Source organism: Helianthus annuus, chromosome 7, assembly GCF_002127325.2.
Source record: "Helianthus annuus cultivar XRQ/B chromosome 7, HanXRQr2.0-SUNRISE, whole genome shotgun sequence".
In the NCBI taxonomy this organism is placed as follows: Eukaryota; Viridiplantae; Streptophyta; class Magnoliopsida; order Asterales; family Asteraceae; genus Helianthus; species Helianthus annuus.
The window spans coordinates 125,947,593-125,968,765 of NC_035439.2; the positions used below are offsets into that span (position 1 = coordinate 125,947,593).

Below are 21,173 nucleotides of genomic sequence, written 5' to 3' on the forward strand. Positions count from 1 at the left end.
CCCTCTCGTGACTCTATCTCTTGCTGCCGGTACAAAGGTGGGGATGATGGCAATGTAGTGGCGGGGATGGTGGTGGTGCGGGGGTGGTGGTGAAGCCGTCGGGGATGGTGGTTGTTGGGGTTTCGAAAAGATGGTGATGTTGGTGGTTGTTCAGAGGTGGAGACAGTTGGATGGTGGTGTTGGGGTTTTAGTGGGATGGTGGTGGTAGTGTTGGCGGCAGTGGAATGGTAGTGGTGGGGATGATGCGGTGGGGATGATGGTGGTGCGTTGGTGGAGGGTGGTGGTAGGATGTCTAGAGAGAGAGTGTGTGTGTGCAGTGTGTGAAATTGATTTTATATATAATACTAAAATTATTATGCATCAAAGACTTGTCCATTATACTCTTGTGCATATAAGAGCTGTACATTGTGTCTAAAAGACTAAATTGCCCTCGTATTTAACATACTAGGTGGATGGAGTTAAAAATTTAGACTCAAAGGATTATAAAAAGTGGTTGTATGGACTAAGGGCGTTAAACATTTTGATTTTGAACTCAAGTGGTTAAAACCATAAAACACAATGACTCAAAAAGTAATTTTCCCAATTAAAAATAAAAACATTTGATTATATACTGATCGTATGTGTAACTTTATTGCTAATTTAGCCATATATCAAAAAACTTATTAAACGTTCTTTCGGTTTATCAAATTAAAAAAATACATTTTTAAGGACCGTACGTGTACATTTATCAATAATATAGTCATATATCAAAAAAACTTATTATACGTTCTTTCGGTTTATAAAATTCAAAAAAAAAAAAAATAATAATAATTACATACGGACTGTATAACATTATACGACCCGTATACATGTGTTAAAACCTTGAAACTTGATAAAAAATCCTTCAGATTTATCAACTTTGGCCGTATAACATTATATTGGTCGTATACAACAAGTCAAAACAAGACATTCCATTGCATTTAATTTTGTGCAACCACATTCTATACGGGTCGTATAACCCCTATACATATATGAATGTGAAAATAAGATTATAGTGGTATAGGATTAGTATAAGCCTTTCTTAAATATGATGTTCAAAATACTATATTTATTATCAATATTGATGTATTTATATTACTAGTGGGGAGCCCGCGCGTTGCAGCGGAGTCGACAATACAGACGGGAATATAAATCAAAAAATGGTTCCGTATACCATGCCGACCCGTTTATAATCCTTAATTCAGCTGCACCAACCATTGGGTCTGCAGCGAAGAAATGCTAACTGTCCCAGCATGTCCCTGTGATCAATAGCCACGAACAAACTGGGTGATAAAAACATATTTAATGATTGATAGGATTACTACATAACTACTTGATTGAATGACAGAAGTTAAAAAGTATGACATATATATGAAACTATGAAAGATCGAAAACCATATTTTGCGTACATCTGCACTCAAATATTTCCACTTCTCTCCAGCAGGTTTCCCGACCTATACGCGCAAAAATATTACACATAACATGTAAAACCAACCAAAAAAAACCACCAGCAGTTATGTAACCTTGATAGGAAGTACTTACAGCTGAAACAACTTTCACATTTCGATTGTCTTTCTTGAACGTCTTCCTGAACTCTTCGTTGTAACCATGTAGAAGTGTACACCCTTAACCCACCTTATTTTTTATGATTATTTGTGAACATGAATATATTTACAGCTTTTTTGGACTCATTTAGGTTGTTTTTAAGTAGGTGGTGCAAACAACCCGACCTACTCGAACTCGGCTCGAAAACAAGCTTAACCAGGCCGAGCTTAAAACAGCGCGACTCGAATCCTAAAAAATACAAACACGCTCGTTTAGTAAAGCCCGAGCGACACTTATCTACCACAATCTGGGCCACGAACCTAATTGAGCCCACAATCTATATAACTTTTACTAAATAGTTATAATTACTAATTATAATATAAGTTATTAAAAAACAACAAAATTATATATAAAAACTAATTAAAATCTAATATAAAGTTATAATTTATAAACAAGCCAAAGTGGAGCCGACGTTGAACTTGAAAAATTATCGACCAGCCAACCTCGAGCTCGAGCATTCATAACTTAAACTTGAACTGACCTTCATCTCATCGTCAAGTGGCTGTAATTTTGCGTTATTAACGCAATAACTTCTCTTTTTTTTTTTTGTTCTTTCTGTACCAGAAATACCATTTTAATAGCCTCATTTGCAAGACTTGAGCGTCCTAGTTTGTTAAATCCATTCTTTTTGCTCAAAGTGAAAGAAAACTTAGGTCGTTGAGTTAACCGGTAATGATTTAAGTTTTTCTGATAAAACAATTATGAAGTTGCATGCATTAGAAGTACGCTTTACTATTAAAAAAAACCGAGTTAAAACAAAACGGGCCGAAAATAGATTGTTACTGAAATAATATTACTCCTGTAACAAAGAAGATAGATTATAAAACTGTAAAGATTTCTAACAAAAAAATGTTTCGGCTCAACCCAACTGGCTTCGACCCGTATCCGACAATGACCCGTTTTGACCCATTACGCAACCCGCCCGACCCATGTCCCCACCTGTAGTAACTGTATTCATACATTAAACTCATACCTGATAGCAACATTCAACTCCTTGGCATCAATGGTACCTACATTTTAAACAGATTAAAGCACTCAACTTTAATAACTTTAACTAAAACAGTATACAATAATGAATAAACAACATACCAGACCCATCAATATCAAACAACTCAAATGCCTCTTTGATCTCTTGCCTACAGAATATTATCAGCAGCAATAACAATGGATTAACGCATGATATTACAGTTAAGAAAAGGCAATCTTGCATGTGAAAAATTGTTCAAAAGCAAACTGGTACGGACCTAAGGTCTCGCTCGACACCTCGGACGCCGCTTGCCTCGATGACTGTTGTGTCTCCACTTCCAGGTGACGAACTCACCGATACAAAACTCAAATTGCATCTTGGTTATTAATCAAAAGCTTCCAAGAAATCAAAACTTTGGTACAATCTTCACTAAAAATTTACTAAAGTTAGTCAGGTCTGGTCGGGTGGGGCCACAGAGTATATCATTACAAAAATAAATATATATTATTGAATAAAACTATTTAGAAGGTGGCATAAATTGAAATGGGCCAGTGTGGGTTGATGGAGACAACCCTTTCTAATGAAATGGGTCAGAATGGGTCGGTGTTATATTTCAAATGGGTCAGCATGGGTTGGTATTATTTTTCAAACCGGGGAAAACTGTGTGTTTCTTTCTGCGCATATCAATGAATAAATTGAGATGGAAGAAGATAAGACCTTTTGAACAAATCCAATGTCGCAACCCGGTGCAAGCGTAGCCCAGAACCGCACAAGTCGAGCGTTGGGTTAAGCGCTCGAGCCCGACCCGAACAAAAGTAACCCTTACTGAACCAACCTTTTTTGAATTACCCATTCTGACCCGCATCTCAAACCCGCCCGGCCCGACCCGTTTACCATGCCTAATGCCTAGTTCTGTAGAGTAAAATTGAGGTTATCTAACTACATGAAAGTTGTTGAGTTTGAGTAGAAAATCATCAATCAACAATATAAATATCATCACTGAACGCCAACTGAGTGGTTTTATATTTGGCTGATAGGTACATTTATGAGCTATTGGGTAAATCTAAGTTTTAAGAGACACTGCACAAACACTTTTTGACCATAGCTTTGCTTGACTGCAGACATAACTCTTCAAGTAAGTCATAATACTCCTACATAAATGATAGAAAAGAATAGGCATGATTAAGATAATACTAAATCTGGACAACTTCCAGGACCCTAGTTTAGTGCGAGTAGTCTTGATGTACCTTTCGAGTGGCCCTGTTTTGTGTGAGACCAATATAAAACTCATCAAGCAATAGTTTTTGGTTGTTAATCCCCACATCAATGGTGATAAGCAAGCATTACATAATCCCCAGGAGTTGGTTGCGTCACAAGTTTTTTCTTCAATATCGACCTGCACGCGTACTTTTGACCCGTCAACTTCTCCATGTTTATGAAGATATATGCTTCCAGCCACGAATGACACTTCTTTCTGGGATTCCAAGTCTTGGTTGCTGTCTACTTCGCAAGCCGTTTGACATAACACCAATAGACATATGCCTATTCATGTTTGTTATTCACTAAGTAGAAAATAATAAAACGGTATAATATATTAATATAACTGATAAAAAACATACCTGAGCCAAAGATCCTTTAATTATGTGATGGAAAAAGGATCCCTTGTAGTGCAGGGTCTTCCAGTTTTCTTCTGACCATTCCCCTTTTCTCCTGAAATTTAATTAAGCATGCATTACTATAAGTTGATGAAATAAACAGTCCCAAAACCCGCCAAACTTAATAATAACAAAGGCCTTATAAACCTGACCTTCAAATTTTATACTGTATATTCATCAGTGAAGTAAAAAAAATATAGTTGACCAAATCATATATGTTCAAGATTATATAATGATAATAGATCAGAAATGTCACAAAAGTTTCAAAACACGAGTACCAAGATATGGTGTAAATATTTTACCAGTACAAAGTGCCCGAAAATTCTCATCAGTTTTAGAACAGTACCTGAGAAGAGCTGCAAAACCATACAGAAAAATAAGTTTATAGCCATTGCAATGCCTTAACAGTAATAAGTTGGCATTTATAGCATTACTATGTAAATGACAGATCAGAAGTAAATATACATCATGCAAACTGAAAAAAGAAACAAAAAAAATTGTCATTCAGGGCACAAGAAACACCTGAAAACCCATTAAAAAATAAATAACCGGTCACGGCAACATCTAAAAAACAAATAATATTAATAAAAACTGGCCATGGCACAAAAAGAACACCTCAAAAACCATTCTTTCAATAGGATCTCCATCTATAGACACGTCCAAGTATACAAGTGGGTTCTTCTTGCTCATCTTCCTTGTATTTGAGTTAAGTCAATCCAGCACTCCTGAAGCACTCTGCGAGAAAACACAAGAAAATAATACCTGTCGATCCAATAACATCGCATGTAGCCAATAGAGTTAGCATAGCAGAGCCAGAATTCGATTGGTTTGACCCCAATCGGGATGGAGATCCTGCTCTGACCCCATTCCACCTAAAATATGGCAAAACCCTAGCCGCCGCTCGCACATACCAGCTTCCTCTGCTCTACGGGGAATCCAAATCAAGTTGTTGATTACTGTGTTGTTTAAGAACATCTTCCATCACATTTAGCTACCGAGAATGATAGTGCCATCAATTTCAATGATTATCAATTAGATTGGCTTGAATTGGGGACAATCAAAACGCTTGGGTTTCTTGAGAACTGCTGGGAAAATATGATTCCGAGAATGACCCTGTAGGCGTCTTAAAATGACTCTTCAATTCCAATTGTGTTGCTTAAATGTACATGCTGCTTAAGAACTTGTATATTTGGTGAAATTACATTCTTATCCACCACTTCTCCTTTTTATAATAGTATAGATAATTAAGAATATAAGGTGTACTTAAAATGTACCGATCAAACTTCCTTCTGTTGGATATAATGTTCAATTGTCGATTACAATTCAATGTTGTCGTCAAGGTACGACCCAAAGAGTTACACTTTGGGCAACGGACATATAACGGTGTTTTAATCGTTAATCACCGGATCACGAAATAATAAGTATAATGAAGAAACGAGTAATTATTTGGAATAATTACGGAGAGCCGATTAATATTATAATAAATCGTATTTATATATTGTTAATTATCTAGATAATTAACAAGAGGGATAATTGTTTTAATTATGAGATAATTATGAAGGAGTTGTATTTAGAATACAATTGGTTTAAGATAAAAGATATATATGTATATCTTTTGTATAATAACTTCCATATAACTCTCAAAAGATAACTCTCAATCCATATAGGTTACGTAACTTTTAATTAGTTGAAAGTATATATGGAACTTTAATTGGTAAATGGTGGGTGCTGCTTCTCAAAAGGTTCAAACGGAAACAGAGAAAAAAAAATATAGATTTTTCCTGTTTTGTTTCTTGGCCGTCAAAAAGAGAAAAGGAAGAGAAGGAGCAATTATTCGTGAAGTTTATTTGGCTAGTAAAACGAATCCTTTTGTTTCTTCAATTACGCAAAAAGGTAAGTAAAGTTTTTGAACTTTATTTTTCTTTAGTTTAAAGGTTTCGTTTGAAATCGTTTCAAACGAACAAATATGATTTCGTGGTCAACGATCATCTAGCGAGATCGTTCGTTGAACCAAGGTGTCTTTCTTGGATGTCACGATTCTTTAATTTTATTATAACCTATTTTGATTATAAAGAGATCACTGGTGGAAACGGTTTAGAACCGAACCTCGTGTACATGTTTTCCGCTGCGTTCAGTTTGTTTGACAAATTGATAAAATTATTTTCCAAAAGTTACACGAAACTTCCAACAGTGGTATCAGAGCCACCTTACAAATCAAAGTAGGCTAATTTTATTATAGTGTTTGTAGATCTATAAAATAGTTATAGGATTGCATGCTTAAAATCGAGTACATTTGGCATAGGATCCTGTCACGTATAATAGTTATAGGCAAGTTTTATTAAGGCCAAACATGAACACTTGTCAAAGTACTCTTTGACAAAATACTTGGCCTTAACCTATTTCGTTTAGCTTAATGATCGTACTATGCAAATCCGGGTATAGAATTTTTTTTTTTTTTTTAACAAGCGTACTAAATTAGTTTTTTGAGCTACGCGCGTTAAATTAAAGAAAATATGGAATATTAAAATAATGATTTTAATATCATCAAACTTAAATTAAGAAGTGTAAATCATAAAAAAAAAACTTTATTTTGAAAATAAAATTAAAAAGTTGTTCTAACTTTTCGGTTACAGTATTTAAAGCAATTAGTTTTTTTTATATAAAAGTTTTTTTTGGATTTGATCCAAGATTAAGTGGGAGTACAAAAGGGTTTGTGCTACACTTAATGGGCTCGGTTCATGTTCTTGGGCTCGAATGAACCGAACATAATCTGAACCCGGAATTGCATATTTATTTATTTTATTATGTGTTTTGCCATGAGATGTTTGTTACGTACATAAAATTAATAATTAATACACGATCATTAAAACGACAATTTTAATAAAAGGTTTATTAAGTATTGGATAGGTAATTAAAATAAACAGTTTATTTTAAAATACAAAAATCAAAATTGGTTTTTCAAAAATTAAAAGTTAATTTGAAAACCGTAATTAATAAACGTTATTAATTAAAATAAATTTGCGACACGACCAACTTAGATTAAATAGGGTATTTAAAATTAATCGGTCGAGTGATTGAAAGGTGTTTCAAGTCGTCACAAATTAAAACGTAAAATTGATTTTTACAAAGCAATTGTATAGCCTATGTTCATGCCATAGGCCGTACAAGTATTTTAAAACGACCCAAACTGGTAATTTTAAAATATAACCCAAATTAAAATCGATATTCTACACCACCCTAAATTAAGAACACCCGAACTGATCTATCCGAACCCCTGGTGCTAGTGTTTACCCTGCATCCAGGCCTACGGTTTTGGTTAGGGGTAGTTCCGCGATTTCCATGCTTACATGGGCCGGGCTACAGTTCTGATTTGAGGACAAATATCGCTTTTACGACACGAGAGCGAATGTTAGTGTTTACCCTGCATTCGTCTTCTACGGTTGTGAAAGTGGGTGTAGTTGGGGTTAACGTACCAATGCTTGACAATACTCGTCATGCGACCCCAAACCGAGAATTGTGTAGTTGACACAATTGGTGATCGTCACCTACCCTTCAATCTATGCCAGTGAAGAGTGCTAAGTCCATTCACTGAGTTATGGGGAGATGGGATCTCATCCTAATTCCTAAAATTTTGTATATCTTGGGTCAAAATTGAATTAGGTTAATGCATGAAAATTACTAATAAAATTTTCTTCTAAATTCTACAGATGTCTACAAACAATTCTGATAACACCAAATTCTCGCTTAAGTCCATCCTTGAAAATGCTAAACTTGATAATTCTAACTTCATGGATTGGTACCGCAACCTGAAAATTGTTCTCAGGGCGGAGAAAAAGGCTTATGTCCTTGAAGGACCAATTCCCGAAGCACCTGCTGCTAATACGGGTGCAGCCCGTAGGACATGGGAAAAACATGTTGATGATTCCCAAGATGTGACATGTCTTATGCTTGCTATGATGATTCCAGAACTTCAGAAGAATCTGGAAAACTTGGGAGCATATGAGATGAGTGAGCAGCTGAAAAACATGTTTCAGCAGCAAGCTCGTCATGAGCGTTTTGAGGTGATGAGATCTCTCATTACATGTCGCATGCAGGAAGGTACTTCGGTCAGTGCTCATGTACTGAAAATGAAGTCTTTCGTTGATCAACTGGAGCGTCTGAACGCACCCCTTAGTAATGAGTTAGCTACGGATGTGATCCTTAACTCGCTACCCAATTCATATCATCAGTTCGTAATGAACTATAACATGAATGGGTGGGAAAGAACGATCCCAGAGTTGCATCAGATGCTAAAAACTGCTGAGACAAACATCCCAACTAAGGGCAATCCAGTGCTAGCGATCAGGGAAGGAAGAATTACCAAGAAGAAGAAATCCAAGGGAAAAGGCAAGGCGAGTAAGCAAGACAAGGGCAAAGGCAAAAACGTTGCCACTCCGAAGGCAAAGCCTCATAAAGATGCCAAGTGTTTTCACTGTGATGAGATCGGGCATTGGAAGAGGAATTGTCCCAAGTACCTGGCTGAGTTGAAGCTTAAGAAGCTGCAGATTGGAGAATCCTCAGGTATACATGTTATTGATCTATTTTCCTTTTCGAGCAAATCTTGGGTGTTTGACACTGGATGTGGTTTTCACATTTGTAATGATTTGCAGGGACTAAAAAGGATTAGGAAGCTGAAGCAGGGTGACTTAGAGCTGCACGTTGGGAACGGGCAGAATGTTGCTGTGAAGGCAGTTGGAGAATTTATTCTTGAATTACCTTCTGGATTGTTTATTACTTTAGACAATGTTTTTTATGTTCCTAGTTTGACTAAGAATATTATTTCTGTTTCTGCTTTAAGAGAACAAGGTTTTAATTATGCTTTTGATATTGTTAATGGTAGCATTTCTGCATTTTTAAATGGTGTGTTCTATTTTGAGGCTAAGCCTCACAATGGTGTCTATGAAATAGATACTTCTAACAGTAGATCAAATAATATAGTATGCTCTCTTTCCTCTAAACGTGTTAAAACTAGCTTTAATCAAACATATCGTTGGCATTGTCGTCTTGGCCATATTAACATCAATCGCATGAGGAAGCTCCAGACCGCAGGGATTCTAGAATCCACGGGTCAAGAGACTTATGATTTATGCGAATGTTGTCTAAGTGGCAAGATGACTAAGGCCCCTTTTACCGGAACTAGTGAAAGGGCCAAAGACCTGTTAGGACTCATACATACTGATGTATGTGGTCCATTCAGGACTATGTCAAGGAATGGGGAAAGATACTTCGTTACATTTACTGATGATTATAGTAGATATGGATATGTTTATCTTATGAAGTTTAAACATGAAACCTTTGAAAAGTTCAAAGAATTCCAAAATGAAGTACAGAATCAACTAGGGAAAACGATTAAGGCACTTCGATCCGATCGAGGTGGTGAATACATTAATCAAGAGTTTGATGAACATCTCAAGAAGTGTGGGATTATATCCCAACTAACTCCACCCGGAACACCACAACTCAATGGTGTGTCTGAGAGGAGAAATCGAACCTTATTAGATATGGTTCGATCAATGATGTGTCGTACAAACTTACCACACTCCTTTTGGAGTTATGCTCTTGAAACTGCTACACGTCTTGTGAATATTGCTCCTACTAAAAAGGTAGAAAAGACACCATATGACATGTGGCATGGTAAACCACCTAAAGTCTCTTACCTTCGCATATGGGGATGTAACGCTTATGTTACCAGTGAGTCTTCGGACAAACTTGATCCTCGCGGTGAAAAGGTTGTTTTCATTGGATATGCATATCCGGTTGGTTATTATTTCTATAATCCTGCTGAAAATAGAGTTTTCACTAAGCGTCGAGGAACATTCCTAGAGGATGAGCTTATGGCGCGAGGAATTGGAGATAATCTTGTGGATCTTGAGGAAATTCGAGAACCACAAATTAATCAACCAATAGTCGAATCTGCCTCTCAACAAAATATTGTTGAACCTGAACCTGAGAGGATTCAGGAATCTGATGTAACACTAGGCGTCCGCAGAAGTACGAGGGATCGTCATGAACCTAATCGGTATTCACCTGATAGGTACGTCTTGATAATAGATCAAGAAGAGCCCTCAACCTACAAAGCTGCGATTTCAGGCAACGAATCTGAAAAATGGCTCGAAGCCATGGGCGTCGAGATGCAATCCATGTATGACAACCAAGTCTGGGATTTGGTTGAACTTCCTCCCGAATGTCGGACTGTAGGAAGTAAATGGGTTTTCAAGTTGAAAACAGACATGGATGGAAATGTGCAAACCTATAAGGCTCGTTTGGTTGCTAAAGGTTTTACTCAGACTCAAGGAGTTGATTATGAGGAAACCTTCTCGCCAGTAGCCATGCTTAAGTCTATTAGGATTCTACTTGCCATAGCCGCGTATTATGACTACGAGATATGGCAAATGGATGTCAAAACCGCGTTCCTAAATGGACACCTTACAGAAGATGTCTATATGGAGCAACCTGAAGGTTTTGTAGATCCTAATAATCCTAAGAAAGTTTGCAAGTTGAATAAATCCATTTATGGATTGAAACAAGCATCTCGAAGCTGGAATCTTCGTTTTGATCAGAAAATCAAACAATTTGGTTTTATCAAAAATGAAGATGAGCCGTGTGTTTACAAAAAGGCAAGTGGGAGTTCTATTACTTTTCTAATCCTGTATGTAGATGACATACTTCTCATTGGAAACAATATCCCGATGCTGCAGGACGTTAAATCCTGGCTTGGTAAATGTTTCTCAATGAAGGATCTTGGAGAAGCTGCTTATATTCTAGGAATAAAGATTTATAGAGATAGATCTAAACGGCTACTTGGACTTAGTCAAAGTACGTATATCGATAAGGTCATTCGGCGTTTTTCGATGCAAGATTCCAAGAAAGGTCTCTTGCCAATGGCAAGTGGAACCATACTGAATAGTCATCAGTGTCCCAAATTGGACAAAGATAAAGAGGATATGAAAAAGGTTCCATATGCCTCTGCTATCGGTTCCATCATGTATGCCATGTTATGTACTAGACCGGACGTATCGTTTGCTCTGAGCTTGACTAGCAGATATCAACAGAATCCTGGTAAAAGTCACTGGATTGCTGTGAAAAATATCCTAAAGTACTTAAAAAGAACTAAGGATATATTTCTGATATTTGGCGGTTTGGAAGAAGAGCTGAAAGTAAAATGTTACACTGACGCAAGCTTCCAAACGGATCGTGACGATTCACGATCTCAGACAGGCTATGTTTTTAATTTAAATGGTGGTGCTATAACTTGGAAGAGTTCTAAGCAAAGCGTGGTGGCCCAGTCGACCACTGAATCAGAATATATAGCGGCTTCAGAAGCTGCTAAGGAGGCTGTTTGGATGAAAAAGTTCATTGCTGATCTCGAAGTTATACCAAGCATACAGAAGCCTATCGAGATATTTTGCGACAATACAGGTGCGATTGCTCAGGCAAAGGAACCAAGGTCGCATCACAGCACGAAGCATATTCTCAGAAAATTCCATTACATACGGGAAGTTTTGGAAAGAGGAGACATCGTAGTAGAGAAAATTGATACTGATCAGAATCTAGCGGACCCGTTTACTAAGCCTATACCTCAAGTGAGACACGAGAAGCATGCTTATTGTATAGGTCTTAGATATGCTAGACAGTGGGTCTGATTTTGTAGTTTAGTAATTTGGTGCATTTTGAACTGTAAACAGTATTTTATGTTTATTTGAATTTAATGGTTGAATGTCTTTTAAACTATTATATCTGTGTTCAAATATTAGTACGTTAAGTATCTATGAATATTGTATTCTAAAATGTCCGTAGTCTATCAGATTCGTGAGAACCAATCTGGTAAAAGACTATTGTGAATTAGATGGTTGATCCATATCAGGGATACTCAAAGTGTTGAGAACCATATTCACTGATATGATTAGTTGAATCATATTGGGCGTAACTCGTTTCAAAATGATCTTCATGGATCTTAGTCATAAGACGTTTTGAATAGGTACGATCATTGTATCCTTAGACCTGCGGTACATACTAGAACTAACTTAAATGAATGGTTGCTCTTTGATTCTATCTAACGCTGTACGTAACTGGCAGTAATAAGGATAGTTTTGGGAATGATCTGAAGTTTAGTGGGAGTTGTTTGTAGCCAAAGGGATTTGTGCTTCTATACTTAGAAGAGGAACACTCTGGCGCCTTTCGTTGGTTTGAACTGGTGTTAACGCGTGGCCACGCTCGAACTAGTAGTAGTTTGATAAACCACTTCAAATCAGGAACGAAATTACAAATGGTTGAATAATATATGAGAATGAATTGGATCCATGTCTCATGTTCAACAAGTGTTCAATACAGAGGGATAAATGAGTCGATAACCAGGGCTATAGTATTTGCATAACCAACGGTTTGATTAGTGCAAAGAATTAGTTGACATAAATTTGTCATACCTTGCCGGGGGCAATATGATGCAGCTAGGCACCCACTATTGTCTACATTGAAACTTAATCGGCCAATCGACCAAGTGGGAGATTGTTGGATATAATGTTCAATTGTCGATTACAATTCAATGTTGTCGTCAAGGTACGACCCAAAGAGTTACACTTTGGGCAACGGACATATAACGGTGTTTTAATCGTTAATCACCGGATCACGAAATAATAAGTATAATGAAGAAACGAGTAATTATTTGGAATAATTACGGAGAGCCGATTAATATTATAATAAATCGTATTTATATATTGTTAATTATCTAGATAATTAACAAGAGGGATAATTGTTTTAATTATGAGATAATTATGAAGGAGTTGTATTTAGAATACAATTGGTTTAAGATAAAAGATATATATGTATATCTTTTGTATAATAACTTCCATATAACTCTCAAAAGATAACTCTCAATCCATATAGGTTACGTAACTTTTAATTAGTTGAAAGTATATATGGAACTTTAATTGGTAAATGGTGGGTGCTGCTTCTCAAAAGGTTCAAACGGAAACAGAGAAAAAAAAATATAGATTTTTCCTGTTTTGTTTCTTGGCCGTCAAAAAGAGAAAAGGAAGAGAAGGAGCAATTATTCGTGAAGTTTATTTGGCTAGTAAAACGAATCCTTTTGTTTCTTCAATTACGCAAAAAGGTAAGTAAAGTTTTTGAACTTTATTTTTCTTTAGTTTAAAGGTTTCGTTTGAAATCGTTTCAAACGAACAAATATGATTTCGTGGTCAACGATCATCTAGCGAGATCGTTCGTTGAACCAAGGTGTCTTTCTTGGATGTCACGATTCTTTAATTTTATTATAACCTATTTTGATTGTAAAGAGATCACTGGTGGAAACGGTTTAGAACCGAACCTCGTGTACATGTTTTCCGCTGCGTTCAGTTTGTTTGACAAATTGATAAAATTATTTTCCAAAAGTTACACGAAACTTCCAACACCTTCTATATCCTAAGCTATATAATCAAATTTAAATTGTTTTTAACCAAATCCGGTTGTCAATGCAAGACAAAAAAATCCAACTTCACCATGACGTCAAATTATCCATAACAACATCTATTACTGATAATCTATATTATAAAAGATTCAAGAGGTTAAATAAATAATAGAAAATAAAATAAATACATAAATAAATTTATTGTTGTAAATTTTCAACATGACTCGAATCTAATACAAAATTAATTGGTTTAATATTAGCTCAATTCTGGGTTGAATCTACAGACACTTTTAACTAAACACATCAATCCCTGGTCGATCTGATGGGTTTGAGCTTGCAGGTTACTTGTTTATTTTTTTTCATTTTTAAAAGGTTCTTTGTATCTAAAAAACTGATTATTATTTTATTTATGTTAAAACAAGTTATGAAAAAAATCTATAATCTTAAATCATTATGTGAACTTCGAAACACTTATATATCTTGTTACCTGATAAAAAGAAGGTAAAGTACAAAACTAAAAATCTTTATGAAATAGGCCCAATTATGAGCAATGGATTGTTATTGGGTAGCCCAAACCAATAGATATTTTTAAAAGGTCCTATTACAGGCACACCTAACTCCCTTAAATCGATACCTTTAATACGGGTCGTATAGATCTATACGGTTCGTATTGGTTAAGTTTTTTTTTGTCTATTTGACTGGACCTATAGGGTTGTATGACTTTTTCAATTTCCAATAAACACTGATGTGTCAGAGTTTTTTGTCTATTTGACTGGACCTATACGGGTCGTATTGGTTAAGTTTTTTTTTACAATTTTTTTATACATTTGTTTATGGTTTTAACAAAGTTTTCTAAAAAAAATATTTATTTATTTTAAAGAAAAACTTCCCTAATTTTTTTAAGAATACCATGTACAATGTAGTATAGTATAGATGAGGTATAGGTCCTGGATGATCATATATAGGTGTAGTAGAGGTCCCGTATATGTATCGCATCTGTTAATTTGTAATTTTAAAGATATTTTGTTTGTATAATGTATTTAAAGTGTTTTTTATTTAATGGATACAACATGTAAAGTAACCGACAATATACGCCAAAATTGTAGGATCGCGATCTGACCCGAATGAGTCGTTCAGAGAAGCTCTACTCTGTTTCAGGTGCGGAATAACAAGAAACAAAGCTAGAAACAGCTGATTCTTCACTTTAACTGCTGATTGTATTGATTGGAATGCAATTACAAGCAGTCTTCACACCGGCAGCACCTCGGTATGGAAATCGTACAACTGTTCCTACTGATTTCGCTCTTGAACACTATATATAATGTTGTGATTTCGCTCCAAGAGACACAGGGTCCACATGAGCGAAATCAGAACATGACCACATAAGCGAAATCAGACTCCTTAAGACCCTATGAGCGAAATCAGGGTCTAATACACATACATTCTCCCATTTTCTCGTAAAACGTGCCCTAATCTATACAAAGCAATCTAAGACTCGATACAAGACGAAGTCGACAGATGTAGTGCACCAACAGACTCCCCCTCAGATGTTGACGAGTCGTCCGTCGAGTCTTTGACAATATCATGTCTTCACTTCTTCAGTCTTGATCAGTCTCTGGGCTTCTCTTCTGTCTATCTTCATCAACAGACTTCTCTTTTAACAATATCTACTTGAATATCTTCAGACTCCCCCTCCCGATTTGCTGGCATTCCTTTGTTCTTCAGCAACATCTGCTACAGGATCGTTGTCTGGCTTTCACAGGTCCAAGACTATTGCCTGGCTTTATCTTTCATCACAGAATCGGAACCTGGCACTTGCTCTGTTCACAAACTCTTCAGGATCGATCAGCCTGGCTTTCTTCAATCAGATTTCTCAGGTATCGTAACCTGGCTCTCGACTAGCTTAGATCTCAGGATTGAATTAACCTGGCTCATCTTAACCTGCATAAACTCTACCTCAAAGTAAGATTTTAACAATTTAAGTATAAACGTATGCACCAACACTGACTCTCCGTCAAATCACTTTCTTTATGATGAACCACTTGTTGATTTAAAAACACGTTTGATGTTCAATATACACTCCCCCTCACAACAATGTCATCATGTTTAGCACTGTAGGATCGCGATCTAACCCGAATGAGTCGTTCAGAGAAGCTCTACTCTGTTTCAGGTGCGGAATAACAAGAAACAAAGCTAGAAACAGCTGATTCTTCACTTTAACTACTGATTGTATTGATTGGAATGCAATTACAAGCAGTCTTCACACCAGCAGCACCTCGATATGGAAATCGTACAACTGTTCCTTCTGATTTCGCTCTTGAACACTATATATAATGTTGTGATTTCGCTCCAGGAGACACAGGGTCCACATGAGCGAAATCAGAACATGACCACATAAGCGAAATCAGACTCCTTAAGACCCTATGAGTGAAATCAGGGTCTAATACACATACATTCTCCCATTTTCTCGTAAAACGTGCCCTAATCTATACAAAGCAATCTAAGACTCGATACAAGACGAAGTCGACAGATGTAGTGCACCAACAAGCACTCGGAATTTTGAAAATCAGCTTTCCAACATCAGTTGACGAAAATCTTTTTGACTTTTTCAAAGTTTATGCTAAAACACACACAAAATCTTTTTGGATTTTTCTTAAAGAAAGTAAATGACACCACTTGTAAAATCAGAATAATGCAGAAATGAAATATTTACAAACAATATTTTTGTGAGTTTGCATAAGAGGATCATATCAGTATTTGAGACATGTCACTAACACCGTTAAGCTGCGATTTCATTTTAAGCTCTAAACAATTCACCTAGATTGTCAGTATATTTGTCCACTTAAATTTTCACACAAAGTTCAACTGTTTCGAGATACGATATTAATGTTTTAAGCTCTTGAACTTATTCGTGTGTCCCACTTCTTGAATATACTCCCGTATCCAGATCCCAATATTCAGTCTTACAGGTGAATATACCACAGATGATATCTGTAAAGGGGTTAAATGCTAGGGCCGTGAGAGCTCAGGTCGATACTTCCGTATACGCAAAGAGATAACGGCTTCGACTTTTCGGTGTGTCCCCTTTAAAGGATCTTTTGATTACAACAGCAGCGACTATCAATTTTATTGTTTTATCAGCTTGCTGAGGGCGTAGCTATGTTTCAAGCTATTGCAGAAAGCATTATCCGGGGACTAGGTCAGTACTTCCATACAGCAGAAGTCCCGGGATAATACCCCAGATATCACTGAGCATAAAGACCTAGTATCTCAGAATAAGGGACCTTTCAAACAAGATTTCAGGGGTTACCTATATATTCAAGAAATTGTTAACCCACAGACCAAACAAGTTTGAAATTTTAGGTTTATATCTCGTCACAATTTACTAAATGTATAAAAATCTACTGACACATCCATAGTAAGATTGTTTATCACATTTTATCTTTACATTTCTTTAGCATGTTGTGACAGTTCACTGATGTACTATCATTTCCTCTTTTCACAACAAAACTCATTTTTGATTTTACCATGTTTTTGACTTTTTCAGATTTTCTAATGTTTTTGGATTTTCTGAAATTTTCTACTCCCCCTAAAATGCAAACACATTAACGAAAAATTTGAAAACTATCTAAACTCTTGACCCACTTTGAAAAAGATTCAAAACAAACTGTACAGAATCTTGACAACTGACATCGAATTGCATCAATTCGCCATCCACTAACGCATAAACAATCTGAACTCCCCCTCTCACAAACCATTTTTCTCATTTAGATTTCAAAACACTTAAGTTTGTTTAAATCAAAATGATTTTTCCGGAAAATGAGTTTGTGTTTATCACTTGTAAGTTTACCACTTGTTAAGTACGGGGATGTGGTTCATCATCTTGTTCAATTTTATCATGTGTAGTAAATCAAGTACAAATTAATGTCCCTGATTTACCAGTTTGCATTCAAGCAACCACTGTACCAATTGTAAGATCACAAACAATACCACTTGTAGGTATAACCAAAGAATACCAATTGTAGGAATGTTACGTCTACATGAATCATTTTACCAATCAGGATGCCGATTCCTGCTTCACACTTACCAACCTGGAAGCTCTGGCGTAGTCCTTCAACCTGTAAAATTCAAACATTTTTTCAAATTCATTCAACTTCTCATAAAAACATGAATAATGCCGATTCCTGATCCACGATATAAACTTGGGATCTCCGGCATAGTCCTAAGACTTCAAGGAAAACAGACTTCTGTAACACCTCGAAAATTCCTGTCCAATAAAATAAAGACACGTGTCATGTGGGATAAACGTGCCAGGGACCCGGGTCAAATAAAGATGTATGGTAGGATTCAAAAAGGGCGTCATGTTATTAAAAATACCTCTGAACGACCCGAACCATAAATCCCAAGATCCTTAAATCGTTATGATAAACATCTAGCCGGTTGTTTCTAAATAAATAAAGTTCCATCTATTATATGGAAAGTGGATGATTAGGAATGTTACTACTAAAATGCTGAAATTAAACCTTTGTATAAAGGGAATTGGGCTAGCTAAATAAAACATGTTTAACCTTTGTGAGAATCCAAGATTTGAATCCTTGAAGTTTCCGTCAACTTAAACTTTTACAAGAATCCAAAGTGAAGTGGAAAACATGTAAGGCATATGCAAGCATGCAATGGCTGAGCAAGAAGGTCCCACAACTGAGAAAGATGGCATGGATTCGGGCTTGTGTGATTGCATGGTCAAGGCTTGAAAGTTTGCAAATTTTTGTCCTCTGACCATCGGTTACGGACCGTAAGGGTCATGGCTTACGGTTCGTAAGGTGCATCCCTGGGCGATTTCAGCAAAGGTCTGTTACGGACCGTAACTGTTTCAGCATATGGTCCGCAAGAGGAGCTTACGGACCGCAAGAGCTTAGGCTTACGGTCCGTAAGGCTGTCGCTGGCAGCAGGTTTTGGACAGCTGCCTGTTCAGCCTGTTACACCGACTTAAAGGGATGGTATTCGAAACCAGGGACTTGCTAGGCAGTATTTAGCCACATAGGGGCACCTGGAACCATCTCACATCAATTGTAGGGTCACTTGGCATGATCTTGAGCCATGAGGTGCACTATATAAGAAGCTTGAGTTGTGACCATTTGAACTTGCTCACTTGCATTCTTGTTCAAGCACCTTGGAGCTTCTCTGGACAGCAACCAAGATTCCCTTAAGTCTCTAATCCTATTTAGGACCATTGTAAGTGATCCTAATCCTCTTTAATCCATTTTAGCTTAATTAATTAACTAAAAGTCAAACCATCGTAATTAAAGTTTGACTTCGAGATTAGTCCATAATTACTCAGTTAAATCTCGAATTAAAAATACCTATAAGTAGGTAATTATGTGGGTAACAAACCCTTAAAAGGGTATTATCAGATTAACGCATAATTAGCAATGTAGGATACATGCAACCTTTTTGATCATTAATATAACTTGATAACTAATGTAAGAACATGTCCCAACATGTTCAAGTCGACAATTTTCTGTTTAGACCCGGTTTGGAACCGAAAGTCGCATAGTTTGACTTTCGCTTTGACTTTCAGTTCTGACCCGTTTTTAGTCAAGTTTAAGATTGCCTTAGAGCTTCTTTTGGACCTAGTAACATGTTAGTATAACCCTCTGTGATTATACGGCTTAGTTCACTAGTTGCCTAACTATTATGCAAATTTCCATTAAATGCCCATATGTTGACCATTATGCCCAAATGTCCATAAAATATGATATTTGAAAATGAAAAAGGGTAGAAATCTTAGTTACTGAATTATAGACTTGTACCCGAAATTTGACATCAGTTTGAGGTCTAGATTAAGAGTTATGCTCATTAGCGTAACTAGAAGCTTTCTTAGTAATTAATTAGCATAATTAGCATGTAGCTTAGCTAAACCCGATTTTTATATCAAAACTTTATACCCACTGATATATAATAATATTTTGGGAATTTTAAAGATTTTTATTTATTTTTAGACTGAGCATAACTTAGAGTTTTAAGCTTAATTCGGCTAATGCCGGTTTTGCCCTTTTGGGCTATAAAATGAGTTTTATAATTCCTTTTGACCTCAAACCTTTTTCTACTGATTTGTTATATTAAATATATCATTTTGAGCCTTCTGGAATTATAGAAATATCAGCTTTTCTTTTAAAACCCGGAAATGGCTCCAAATCGTCTTTTTAGGCAATTTTACGACATAGTCTATGTCAAAACTAGTTTATATGTATAAGAGTCAATACCTACTGATATATTTAGTAAAATTTTATATTATAACAGTAAACTAAGGTTTCAAACTCAGATTTCCAGTTTTGACCTTTTAGGCTTATGTGAAATTACCAAAATGCCCTTTCAGTGCTTAAGATGGTTAAAATTAATAAAATTCACATATATTTGATACTATACTGTTATAACATATTAAACTAAGTATATTTTCTGATTTATTCAGATATATAACTCAGGTTACTAGTTTAACTCTTTTATACCCTTTTAAATGACCAAAATGCCCTTAGGAGGCGTAATTTGAGTTTAAAATCATTTGGGGCATAATAGGACATATCTTACTGATACTACAACATATTGGTGCATATAATCTCAGGAAACTTGTATATGATTTATATGGTTACCCGTTACGCACTTTCGCGTTCGGATCGGCTTTTGTAACTGGTTTACGCATATTAGCCGAAACGGGTCAAACCATATCATCTTTGTCTCAAAATCCAGAATGTGTTTAGTTTACCCATATTATACAAGCCTCCAAACTTGTTGGGTCTAAAATCACATTCCTTCCCGGTTTTCACCTTCCATGCGATTAAACCGTATTTATTCCTTGAAACTAACCGGTCTAAGCTTAGGCTATATTAAAGACCCATTAGGATTCTAATAGGTTATTATAAACCTTCATTCTAGAATAGGTGTAACACCTCAAAATTTTGTGTCCAATAATGTGTTGACACGTGTCATGAGTTTACACGTGGTATGAAATACTAAATAAAGGACTAAAGTTGACAAACCTTGAAAGTATGTAAATTCGAGGGTTAAAAATGTCAACGAGGGGTAAATATACTGTATAGTAACCCTAAATGATGCTCGTACCTTCAAACGAATGAATCATGGATCGTACGGAGCGAAATGCGGGAGAAAGTGAGAGATTACAAGCTACAGGGGTCAATTGTGTCAACATGTTTAATTTATACCTCTGAGTGACCCTTTGACGAACCCGAGGCTTTGTAACAGTAAAATACGCTCACTAGAATATACGATATAAATTTATCGAAGTTCCGTTTTAAAACGAGAAAGTTATGATCAAATTCGTATGCGAGGGGTTAAAAGCGTCAACAATAAAAGTTAAGGCTTTTCGGATAGTAATTAAACTAACCGGAGACTTAACAATGTGGGTAAAAGTCACGAGGCCCTTAATTGTAAATAATCGAGGGCCTAATCGCAAAGTTACCCCTTCGAAACC

The 21,173-nt window shown here is 36.2% G+C and overlaps 1 long non-coding RNA gene across 7 annotated transcripts; it reads right to left on the reverse strand.

Annotated features, from left to right (window-relative positions):
• Window positions 1–1,060: 1,060 nt before the first annotated feature.
• On the reverse strand, window positions 1,061–5,395 carry LOC110868477. 7 transcript variants are annotated; one of them, XR_002552472.2, is made up of 10 exons: window positions 4,861–5,392; window positions 4,548–4,601; window positions 4,210–4,300; window positions 3,838–4,132; window positions 2,868–3,741; window positions 2,713–2,759; window positions 2,597–2,633; window positions 1,561–1,812; window positions 1,428–1,472; window positions 1,061–1,277 (listed from the first exon to the last, which is right to left on the reverse strand). It is a non-coding gene; the product is annotated as an uncharacterized LOC110868477 (long non-coding RNA). The 7 variants fall into 7 exon arrangements; XR_002552471.2 differs by having other exon boundaries at window positions 1,561–2,633; window positions 4,861–5,395; XR_002552473.2 differs by having other exon boundaries at window positions 1,061–1,301; window positions 1,561–2,633; window positions 4,861–5,395.
• Between the last annotated feature and the right edge of the window lie 15,778 nt (window positions 5,396–21,173).